This window comes from Balaenoptera physalus (genome assembly GCF_965194825.1).
Source record: "Balaenoptera physalus genome assembly, chromosome: 1".
Classification (NCBI taxonomy): Eukaryota; Metazoa; Chordata; class Mammalia; order Artiodactyla; family Balaenopteridae; genus Balaenoptera; species Balaenoptera physalus.
Genome location: NC_138882.1, coordinates 175008396 through 175020658, shown reverse-complemented (window position 1 = coordinate 175020658; position 12263 = coordinate 175008396). Strand labels below are relative to the sequence as shown.

Sequence of the window (12263 nt, the reverse complement as noted above, 5' to 3'; positions counted from 1 at the left end):
TTACTATGTATATACTTCCTTTTATCTTTTGCATATTTTTACATAATTGTAATCATACTTTACATTGAATTTTATATCTTTTCTATAATAATCCTTTTCTCCATGTTACCAAGTGGTCTTCACAACTTTCACTTAAAATTTTTTTTCTGACTATATAAGTAGTAAATATCATAGTAGAAAATATGGAATCGACAGAAAAATATAGAGAAGAAAACAAAATCACTTTTAATTCTACCATCCAGAGATAAACATTGTTAATGTTTGGTATATTACTTTCATGTATTATGAAGCAGAATGCTAGTTAAGAGATGGGCATTAGCGCTGAATAAATTTAGTTTCAAGACCTATCTTCTCTACAGCTATATAGCCTTGTTCAAGTTACCCTTAGTTTCCTGATCTGTAAAATGGATCAATAACTGAGAATTGTTGTGATGATTAAATGAGATGATTTTTGAAGTGCTTAATACAATGCCTGGATCATATAAGCTAGTTCAGTAAATAACAATTATTATTATGTCTTCCAGTTTTTTTCATGCTTATGTAATTTTTTTCTGCAAAGTGGAGCTCATACCATTTACACAGTTTGCTAAACCCTTTTGTACTTTTATGTCATTATTGTTTCCCCATACCTCTAAAAAGTCTTTGAAAACATGATTTTGTAAATATATTGTATTATTTATCCTTTACTCTATTTTTTTGAATTTCTTTCCATATTTCCTTGAAAAATAAAGTACATCCCTTTAGTGCAGTTGGAGGTGGGGCATGGAAGGTTTTACCTCCAAGGGGACATTTGGCAATGTCCAAACAGTTTTGGCTGTGAAAACTGAAAGGGTACTACTGGCATATAATGAATGGAGTATAGGGATGCTGCTAAACATTCTACAATCATAGTACAACAAAGAATGTGCAACAAAGAATTATGCAGCGCCCAATGCCAATAATGCCAAGGTTGAGAAACCCTGCTCTGGTGGATGCTGAGTAGACAGTTCTGGCTGGTCTTCTCCTTTTAGCTGTGCCTCCACCCAACCCATATTGTCTCTACTATCTCTTCCTGGTTTTATAACTTTGTCCACAACAGACTTGGAAACCTCTGTGAACACAAAACAGGATTCTAGCTATTATTTCCAAAGATTTGGCACTCAAATACAAAAATATGTTAAGGTGGATGAACTGTCTGAATTTGCACTTGGCTGAAGGCCACCTTGGCCGGGACCTATAGTAACAGTGCACAATATGAAGGAATGCCCACAGGTTTAGATGTTAAAACAAAGGCCTAGTTTGGACTTCCCTGGTGACGCAGTGGTTAAGAATCCGCCTGCCAATGCACAGGACCCAGGTTCGAGCCCTGGTCCAGGAAGATCCCACATGCCGTGGAGCATCTAAGCCCGTGTGCCACAACTACTGAGCCTGTGTTTTAGAGCCCGCGAGCCACAACTACTGAGCCCGTGCACGTAGAGCCCATGCTCCGCAACAAGAGAAGCCACCGCATTGAGAAGCCCGCGCACCGCTACGAAGAGTAACCCCCACTCGCCACAACTAGAGAAAGCCCGCGCGCAGCAACAAAGACCCAACAGAGCCAAAAATAAATAAATGAAATTTTAAAAAAAAGAAAGACCTAGTTTAAATCCCAGCTTTGCCACCTGTGAGGCTTAGAGAAGTGAGAGCAGATGGAAAGAAGACTGGGAGAAAAATAGGTTTGTGAGAGAATCGGGGTTGGACCTGTAAAGTTTGAAAGCCTGTTGGATAGCTTTGTGGAGATGTCAGGTAGGCAGTTGATGGTCCTAATCAGGGGAGAGCTCTGGACTATAGGGAGAAATCCGGAGACTTCAGCGATCCACGGAGCCTTAGAGAATAGGGTCCAAGACCTAGCTCTGGAGATACTCCAGCTTTCAGAAATTGATTACCAGCTAAGGAGATAAAAAAAAGTTAACCACGAAAGAGAGTCAGTGAAGTAGAACGGAAACAAGACCAGGAGAGTGTAAGGAGAGTATTTCAAGAAAGGAGTGGTCAGTTCTACTCAGTGCTTCTGAGAGGTTGAATAAGTGAGGACAAAACAGTGACTGTGGTCTTGACTAGAGCAGTTTTATTGGAGTGGTGAGAATAGATACTAAATTGGAGGGGTTGAGAAGTGAATTGGAGGTGAAGGAGTACAACAGCAAGTAGACAACTCTCTATTTAAAAAAATTTTTTTAGAGAATTCCCTGGCAGTCCAGTGTTTAAGACTCGGCGCTTTCACTGCATCAGCCTGGGTTTGATCCCTGGTTGGGAAACTAAGATCCCACAAGCCACATGGTGCAGGAAAAAAAGAAAAATTTTTTTAAAGAGGGTGATGAAAATTTATTTATCTATTTAGTCAGTTATTACAAACTTTTCCCCTAGATGAAAGGAAAGATAGGATGTAAGCAGTAAAAAGGGTAAACTGTTGCAGGAAGGGGGACCCCTTCCAGGGCCCGAGAGTGGGGTCTTATCTAACACTCAGAAATGAATTGTCCAAGGAGACACACATGCTGACAAAGCAGGAGACTTTGTATTGGGAAGGGGTGCCTGGGTGGAGAGCAGTAGGGTAAGGGAACCCAGGAGAACTGCTCTGCCTCGTGGCTCACAGTCTCAGGTTTTATGGTGTTGGGTTAGTTTCCAGGTTGTCTCTGGCCAATCCTTCTGACTCAGGGTCCTTCCTGGTGGTGTGAGCATCACTCAGCCAAGATGGGTTCCAGCGTGAAGGATTCTGCGAGGTTGGCAGGACATATGGACTGGCGTCTCCTCTCTCCTTTTGACTTCTCCCGAATTCTTCCAGTTGGTGGTAGCTTGTTCCATGTTCTTTACCAGGATCTCCTGCTGTAAGATAAGTCATGCAGGTGGTTACTATTGCCCCTGGCCAGGGTGGGTGGTTTCGGTCAGTGATTCCCCTAACAAGACTGTAAAAGATACCTTCTCTTGCTTTTCTACATCTACTTCTCACCTTTCTTTCTTCAGCTAACTACCTGGGCAGCTGACTTGCACAGATGTATCAATAGTCTCTCTTGTCATCTATCTTCTTGTTGGCTTTAACCAATGAGGAATCATTTCAGGAGATTGGAGGAAGAAGGACAGCTTTTTTTATTCCCCTCACTGCCGTCCTTCAGAATCACTTTATTTTGTTTTTGTTTTTGTTTTCCAGCTTTATTGAGTTGTGTCAACAGTTCTTGAAAGACCTTGTTTACAAAAGGAAGCAGAGAAATGGGGCAGTAGCTGGAGGGGCCTTTGGGATCAAAGGAGGGATTTGTAAGAATGGGAAGAAATACTAGAGGTTGTTTGTATGTTGATGAGAGAGAAAGTGGTTGCTGATAAAGGATTAGGACAGAATAACTGAAGGAGCCATGTCCTAGGGAAGGTTGGAGGGGATAGGATTTAGAGTTGAAGCAGAGGGCTTGGCCTTTGATAAGTGCGAAGACATGTCTATCATTGTTACAGGGTCCAGTGGGTTTGGCGAAAAAAGAAGTAGAGACTGGGATAAAAACTGGAAAGTCATTGTAATGGTCTATAGTAGCAGTTCTCAAAGTGTGGTCTGCAGACCCCTGGGGATCCCCATGACCTCTTCAAGGGAATTCATGAGGTCAAAAGTACTTTCATAGTATAATACTAAGACATTATTTGCAAAACAAAACTAAAAAAAATAATAATAATTCATTTAAAAATTTGAGAAAAAAAAAGTGATAAAACTACTGTCATTTTAGTGTGAATCAAGGCAAGTAGCATCAAAGTCATTGAATTATTTACCCCATGCATTTGCAGTGACCCCCCCCCAAAAAAAGCCAGTCTTACTTAAAATGTCCTTGATTTTTACATCAATAAAATAATACAATAAAACTTATTAATTTTAAATTTCAACCCTTAAATACAGATCTCTTCAGTATTCTCTATTATGAGGTGGGAAGAATCCATAAAGTACTGCTGCTGCATACTGAACTCTGACAGTTGTCTTGAGGAAGAGCACTTGTTCAGTTGTTTTGAGTTGCGAGCTCAACTGGACATTTTTTTTCATGGAACACCATCTGAAAGAATGGCTAGCAGGTGAAAACTGGTTATTCAAGTATGGGTATTTGGCAAACATTTTCTTTGAAATGAATGAAGTAAACTATCACTTCAAGAAGAACAACTGACAGTATTTGTTGCCAAGGATAAAATTTGAGCTTTAAAGCAAAGAAAAAAAAAAAAAGAATATAGGAAAACTTGTATCTGCCACCATGAGCTTGATAGCCTCTCAGTACTTCTTAAAAAGTCTTTTTGATGAGATCTGTAGTGACATTAACAAATGTCAACTTTATTTTATTGTTCAAATTCAGTGAGTCCTTTTTTTTAAAATAAATTTAGTTAGTTAGTTAGTTAGTTAGTTAGTTAGTTAGTTTTGGCCGCATTAGGTCTTCGTTGCTGCATGCGGGCTTTCTTTAGTTGCATCCAGCAGGGGCTACTCTTTGCTGTGGTGCGCGGGCTTCTCATTGCGGTGGCTTCTCTTGTTGTGGAGCACAGGCTCTAGGTGCTTGGGCTTCAGTAGTTGTGGCACGCTGGCTCAGTAGTTGTGGTACACGGGCTCTAGAGTGCAGGCTCAGTAGTTGTGGCGCACGGGCTTAGTTGCTCCGCAGCACGTGGGATCTTCCCAGACCAGGGCTCGAACCCATGTCCCCTGCATTGGCAGGTGGCTTCTTAACCACTGCTCAACGAGGGAAGCCCCATAAGTCACTGTTTTGAAAACAAAGTCATACACCTGTAAAAGACCCAGGCCTAATGTAAAATCAACTAATGTTTGTTTTTGTTTTTTTTATTTATTTTTTTAATTTTTGGCTGCGTTGGGTCCTCGTTGCTGCACGCGGGCTTTCTCTAGTTGCGGGGAGCGGGGACTACTCTTCGTTGCGGTGCTCAGGCTTCTCATTGTGGTGGCTTCTCTTGTTGTGGAGCACGGGCTCTAGGCGCGCGGGCTTCAGTAGTTGTGGCACGTTTGCTCGGTAGTTGTGGCTCGCGGGCTCTAGAGCGCAGGCTCAGTAGTTGTGGCACACAGGCTTAGTCGCTCTGCAGCATGTGGGATCTTCCCGGACCAGGGCTCAAACCCATGTCCCCTGCATTGGCAGGCGGATTCTTAACCACTGCACCACCAGGGAAGTCCCCAACCAATGTGTTTTAATGTAGCAGGATACCAACAGCTCATTTATGTGGTTTCAGATTCCACATTGTAACATTAAGAAACCGTTATTTGTCCAGTTTTGGTGTAGTATCAAAGAAGGATACCTACAATGATCTGAAAAGGCCATTAAAATACTGCTCCCTAGTCCAACTATAATACTTATCTTTATGAGGGTGGAGTTTCTTCATGTACTTCAACCAAAATAACATCTTGCAACAAACTGAATACAAAAGTAGATATGAGAACCCAGTCATCTTCCATTAAGCTAGACAAAAGAGTTTTGCAAAAATGTAAAGCAATGCTGTTCTTCTCATTAAATTCTTTTGTCTTGGAAAATATCGTTAGTTTTTATTTAAAATGTGTTAGCTTATCTTTTTATTATTTTTTAAATGAAATTAATAATTTTATTTTCATTAAATTAAAGTTATAATTAATAATGTTAATTTTAAATGAAGTTAATATTTCAGTTTTTATTTCTAATATGGCAGATACTGATAACCTATATTAAAAAATTCTTTGGGATCCTCAGTAATTTTTTAAAGTGTAAAGGGGTCTTGAGACTAAAAAGTTTGTGAACCAGTGGTCTATAGAGCCATGAAACTGGATGACTGGATAATATCACTGGGGAAAAAAGTAGGAGGAGAGAGAAGAAGGCCCAAGACAAAGAACCAAGGTGTTTCAGCATTTAGAGATTATCTGTTTCTTCTCTTCCTCTACCCAGAGGAGACAGAAAGAATAGCATAGAGGTGGGAAAACATGGTATTATGGAAGCCAAGGAGGTGGAAAATTCAACGATACTGATTTCTTACAACCCTGATCTCAAAAGGCTATCTTATTTCCCTCTTTCCTAGTTGGAGGTTGGAGGGGATACCTTTTTTTGACACTCTCACCCCCCCACTATAGTAATAAAAATGCCATTATAAGCCGTATCACCGTGGATAAGCCCTTTAACTTCTAGGATCCATTTCCTCATCTGTAAAATAATGTACACATCCTGTTTGTCTCTTAGTTTTAAGAGGAGGAATAAATAAGTTATTTTATATATGTAAGGTACTTAGCACGGAGCTCAGTATATTGTAAAATTCATGGTACTCAAATATTAGCTACAGTTATTGGTGTTGTTATTTATAGAAAGCTCTTAAAGTTTCCTAAGATGCTGATTTGATGGCGTACAACTTTTTAAAATGCTTTACGGTCATTTTCTTCCCTTGTTTTATTTCCCACCCATTGTCACCTGTGGACCCTATTTCGGTTAACAAGAGTTGACTTTTGGCATTAAGATGAGGTGATATAATAAGGTTTGGGGGGTGGGATAAAAGAGGTAAAATCAACAGTAAAAACTCCCGCCTTTTTGTGGTTATTGATTATAATGTTTTCCTCTTTATTATCTGGGGGAATTTTTTCCCTGGATTTCCTAATTTACTACTTCGTATAGTTTTGAAAAATGCAAAATGAAACTTAAAGAGAACTCCTAGAATATAGTACTGAACATTTAGTAGAGGCTCACTAAAAGCCTGTTGGTTTGATTGGCTTTTAAAATTTTCTATATTAAAGTTAGCTTAAAAGTTTAAGAAGATTGTCTCCTTTCCACTCTTTTTCCCAGCCACCAAATTCACTTTCCTGGAATCAACTAACATATTCAATTTCAGTATCCTTGCTGAGAAATTTTATGCATTTTTATGCAAAATTTTATATAAAAATTCTCACCTTTTCTCACAGATGTTAGCCTAACATATTTACTGCTTTGTACCTTACTTTTGAATTTAAAAATATACTTTCATGATTTTACCACATCAGGACATAAAGATGTTTCTTTCGTCCTTCCTTCCTCTCTTTCTTTCTTTTCTTTCCTTTCTTTCTTTCCTGCGTCAGGTCTTCGTTGCTGCACGCGGGCTTTCTCTAGTTGCAGCGAGTGGGGGCTACTCTTCGATGCGGTGCACGGGCTCCTCATTGCGGTAGCTTCTCTTGTTGCGGAGCACAGGCTCTAGGTGCGCGGGCTTCAGTAGTTGTGGCACACGGGCTCCAGTAGTTGTGGCACACGGGCTCAGTAGTTGTGGCTCACGGGCTCTAGAGCGCAGGCTTAGTAGTTGTGGCACACTGGCTTAGTTGCTCCGTGGCATGTGGGATCTTCCCGGACCAGGGCTCGAACCCATGTCCCCTGCATTGGCAGGCGGATCCTTAACCACTGTGCCTTCAGGGAAGCCCAAGATGTTTCTAATATCTAATTCTTTCATGGCTTCAGAGTATTGTGTTGTATGAGTGTACCATAATTTATTTAAATTGTCCCTGTTGATGGATATGTAGATTACTTACAGTCTTTTGTATGTACAGTGTTATTCCTTGCAACACCATTTGGCATATGTGGGTGTATATTTTTAGAATAAATACCTACAAATGAAATTAGTAGTCAGAGAGTATATCCATCTGTGATTTTAATAAATATTAACAAAATTGTCTTTCGTGGAGTTTGTACCAATTTATACTCTCATCACACTTCTTCAGTCTTAAACATAGTATTCAACAAACATTTGTTCTCTCCCCAACCCCAACCTCTTCTCCCTCACATGTCCATCATTATTCTGAGAAATTTCACAAATGAGTGAAACATAATGTGCCAGAGAGATCTCAACTTGGCTTCCTAAGAGAAATGTAGTCTAGGCTGATACCTGAAAGATGGATGGGAGGAGCTAGGTAGATTTGGGGGAGATAGGGAGAGAAAAAAATCCTAGGCTGGGGGAATAGCATATGAGTGATGCAAGAGAGAGTAGAGGGTACTTGGTTCAAGAGAACAGATGGTCCCAGGATACAAATGGAAGAAGGGTGGTAGGTGACGTTGATGAGGTTGGGATGTTCATAATGAAGGATGTTGTAAGCTGTGTTGAAGACTGTTGATTTTATCCTAAGGGCAGTGGAGAGCTATCAAGTGGTCTTTACCATGTGAGCAATATAATCACAGTTAAGGTTTTTGTTTTTTTAATTAAAATTGGCTTCAAAATGAAGATTGCAGAAGTTTAAAATGTGGACAGCTAGACCACTGAAGAGATGGTGTCAGTGATTCCGGAAGAGGTGATTGATTACTTGAACCTAGATAATGGTAATTTGGATGGAGAGAAGTCAGTGAATTTGAAAGACATTTAAGAGGTAGAATTAACAGAATTCTTAGTGACTGAATGTGCAAAGTTAGGAAAAGAGAGGAGTCAAGGATGAAAGTTAAGTTTCTATTTGGCAGGGTAAATGGTAGTATCATTCACAGAGTTAGGGAGCACTGGAGAAGGAATAAGTTTGAAGGAAAAGATGATAAGCTTGGTTATGGATGTTCCGGAGCTATAGGCCCATGTGTTGTCTAGTGCTTTCTAGTCAGGTAGTTGGAATACTTGGGTCTGAGCTTAGGAATGAGGTACGCACTGGAGATGTTGATTTGGGAGCAGTGAGCAGCATATACATTGGAACAATGAAAGTGAGTTGTGATTGCCTTCGAGGAGTGTGTATAGTAGGAAGAAAGCCTACGATAGAGCCATAAAGAACACCAATATAAGGGCCAGGTGGACAAAGAGTATGCAAAGGGTATCAAGAAAGAGCAACTAGGGCTTCCCTGGTGGTGCAGTGGTTGAGAATCTGCCTGCCAATGCAGGGAACACGGGTTCGAGCCCTGGTCTGGGAAGATCCCACGTGCCATGGAGCAACTAGGCCCGTGAGCCACAACTACTGAGCCTGCGCGTCTGGAGCCTGTGCTCCGCAACAAGAGAGGCCGCGACAGTGAGAGGCCTGCGCACCGCGATGAAGAGTGGCCCCCGCTCGCCACAGCTAGAGAAAGCCCTCGCACAGAAACGAAGACCCAACACAGCCAAAAATTAATTAATTAATTAATTAAAGAAAAAAAAAAAAAAAAGCATTGTTTAAAAAAAAAAAAAAAAAAGAGCAACTAGAGGAGTAGGAAGGAAAACAGAGAGGGTCATGCCACAGAACCCAGAAGAAGAAAGTTTCATTGAAGACAAAGTGGTCAGCACTATCAAATACCACTGGGGACCAAGTAAGATAAGGACTGAGAAGTGTCCCTTTGAATTAGGGCAAGGAAGCCATCATGGTCACCTTGGCAAGGGCCATTTTTGTGGTATAGTTAGAAGTAGGTTGAGGAATTATTGGGAAGTGAGGAAGTAAAAATACCCAGTATAGACTACTCTTTCAGTATGGTTATGAAGGGGAAGAGAACTGGAAGGCCACAGCTACATGTGGATTTGGCATCAAGGGAGGACTTTTTAGATTAGAGAAACTTGAGCATGTTTAATCCCAAGGGGAAAGAATCAGTAGAGAAAGGGAAAGTTGAAGATACAGGAAAGCTAAAAGATTATGTGGGGTTCGGATTTTGTCAGATGAAGGTTGCAAGAGAATGACTGTAGTAATGAATCATGGAGTTTTAGGGGGATGAGAAGGAAGTAAAGACATGAGGTAGCATGTAAGGAGAGAACAGAGTGACTGACTGGACTTGGAGGACTTGTTGAGGATAAGAATCATTGAGGAATGATATATATTCTCTTTTTTCACTTAACTAATATATCTTGAAAATCACTCATCAGTTCATAGAGTTCTTTTTTTTTTTTGGCCTCGCTGCACAGCTTGTGGGATCTTTGTTCCCTGACCAGGGATAGGACCCAGGCCCACAGCAGTGAAAGTGCTGAGTCCTAACCACTGGACCGCCAGGGAATTCTCCACAGAGTTCTGTTTCACAGCTGCATAGTAGTCTAGTGTGTAAATAAAACAAGATTAATCAGTGAATTTCCCATGTATGGGCTCTTAGAGTTGTTTCTAATAGTTTGTAATTACAATGCCATAATGAATAACCTTGTACATATGTATTTTAGTATTGCTAGAGATATATCTTCAGGGTAAAAACCTAGAAGTGGGAGTGCTGGCCAAAGAGTAAATGTATATATGTGGTTTTGTTAGATATTGCCAAATTTCCCTCCGTGGGAGTTGCACCATTTTGCCTTCCTGGTAGCAATGCCTGAGAGTGCCTGTTTCTCCACAGCTCACCGACAGACTAGGGGGTTAAGCTTTTGAATTTTTTTACCATTCTAAAAGGTGAAAAATGGTATCTCAGTAGAGTTTTAAATTACATTTCTCTTATGAGTGAAATAGAATATCTTTTTCATATATTTAAGGGCTGTTTTAATATAATTTTGCCAAGTTTGGTGTAACAAAGGAGGGAGAGTAAGAATTTATATATGTACCTGCATATTTTTACAAGCACAAGCATAGAATGGATAAGCAGAAACTAATGAAGTTGGTCACCTCTAGGGGATAGAAGACATAAAGTGGAGAGGTAGAGAAAAGGGAATAACCCTTTTGGACCTTTTTGTAGAGTTTTTAATTTTATAACCACTTTGAGGTTTTACACATTCAAAAAGTAAAATTAAGTCAGCAGAGATGGGGAAAGGGATGCCAACTAACTCAAGTAATTTTCGACACAGTACTTTGACTATAAATATTCTTTGTATGTATTTTAAAGAAAAGCTAAAGAAATCTTGATTGAACTCTAGTTAGTAAATTTGTCATTTGTAGTGGTATTCCTATAGCAATTCTGTAACTATCAGTATTTTGTGTGTGTTGTAGAATTGAGCAAATGAGTAAATATGTCAGTGTTGTTGGGATAAATTTATCAGTTAATATATAATAAATATAATATTTATAATATTGATACAATATACCAATGTTGTTCCCTTCTCACTATGGGAGAAGGGAAATTCAGATATGGAATAGGCAAAAGAAGAACTCTGAGGTATTGGATTGGAATTAGCAGTATCTGTATGAATTCATGGTTTTTTGTTTGTTTGTTTTGGCTGTGCCACATGGCTTGTGGGATCTTAGTTCCCCGACCAGGGATTGAACGTGGGCCCCAGCAGTGAAAGCGCCGAGTCCTAACCAATGGACCGCCAGGGGATTCCTGCATTCATGGTTTAATATAAATTTATATATTATTTCCAGCTCTGTCTTCTGAAAGGGTCCAGAAGCAATGATACCTCAATAGCCATGAGTTACTGACTTCTAAATACCATTCCCCACTAGAAAGAACCAGGGGTCCTTGGAGGAATAACTGATTCAGGTCTGGGACAGCAAGTGTACGAGATGAGCCTACAACATCCTGTGGCAGAAGATCAACAGAAAGTAAAGAAATAAAAATGACAGGAACATATCATAAGGACACAGAAGCCAGCTTGAAAGGCATGCTACTGGCCAAACCCATGACAATTTGAGCATCAGGATGAATAATGACAATAATGAATTAAAACCCACTGAATAAAAAAATACCTGATTTTGCACTGGTAAGAGAGAGAAGGTGAGAAAGAAGGGGAGGGGGTGGGCGGAGAGAGAAAAGCACTTCATTCTAGTAGATTGATGACCACTAAATGAAGAAATGATAAAGTTGGAAAAAATCACCATTTTATAACTGTCACACCACATCATACCAGTAATTGATTCAGGCAAGAATAATCAATGAATGATTGAACCATTGGGTGAAAACTTGACGGTGGACAGGATGTTTGCACAATGTAGAAGTATTTCCTCACAGATAGCAAAGGGGAAAATAGTAACATTAGAGTGGAGAAACCTGGTAGATACCACCTTAACATCAGGTGACACCTGATAGTGTGCACTGAGGAGGACACAAAATCACCTAGGTGGTATTTCTGTCAAAATGCATTATCTAAAACTAATCACGAGGAAATAATCAGACAAATCCAAACTGAGAGACATTTCTCCAGAACAGCTGACATATTCTTCAGAAATGTCAATGTCGTAAAAAACAAAGGACTGAGGAACTGTTCCAGATTAAAGGAGACTAAAGAGAAAATGACAACTAAATGCAGTGTGTGATCCTGGATTGGATCCTAGATCAGCAAAATCAAAGGGATAATATTGGAACAGTTGGTGAAATGTGAATATAGACTGTATATTGAGTAATAATTGTCAGTGTCAAATTTCCTGACACTGAAATTTAAGTATGTAAAGGGTCCTGAAGTCTGTAACTTATTCTCAAATGGTTCAGGAAAAAAGTGTGTGTGTGTGTGTGTGTGTGTGTGTGTGTGTGTAGAGAGAGAGAGAGAGAAAG

The 12263-nt window shown here is 39.9% G+C and overlaps 1 protein-coding gene across 6 annotated transcripts in view; it reads left to right on the top strand.

Annotated features, from left to right (window-relative positions):
• The window catches only part of WDTC1 (WD and tetratricopeptide repeats 1), a 74958-nt gene that overhangs the window by 19881 nt on the left and 42814 nt on the right, over positions 1-12263 (top strand). The window lies entirely within an intron of this gene.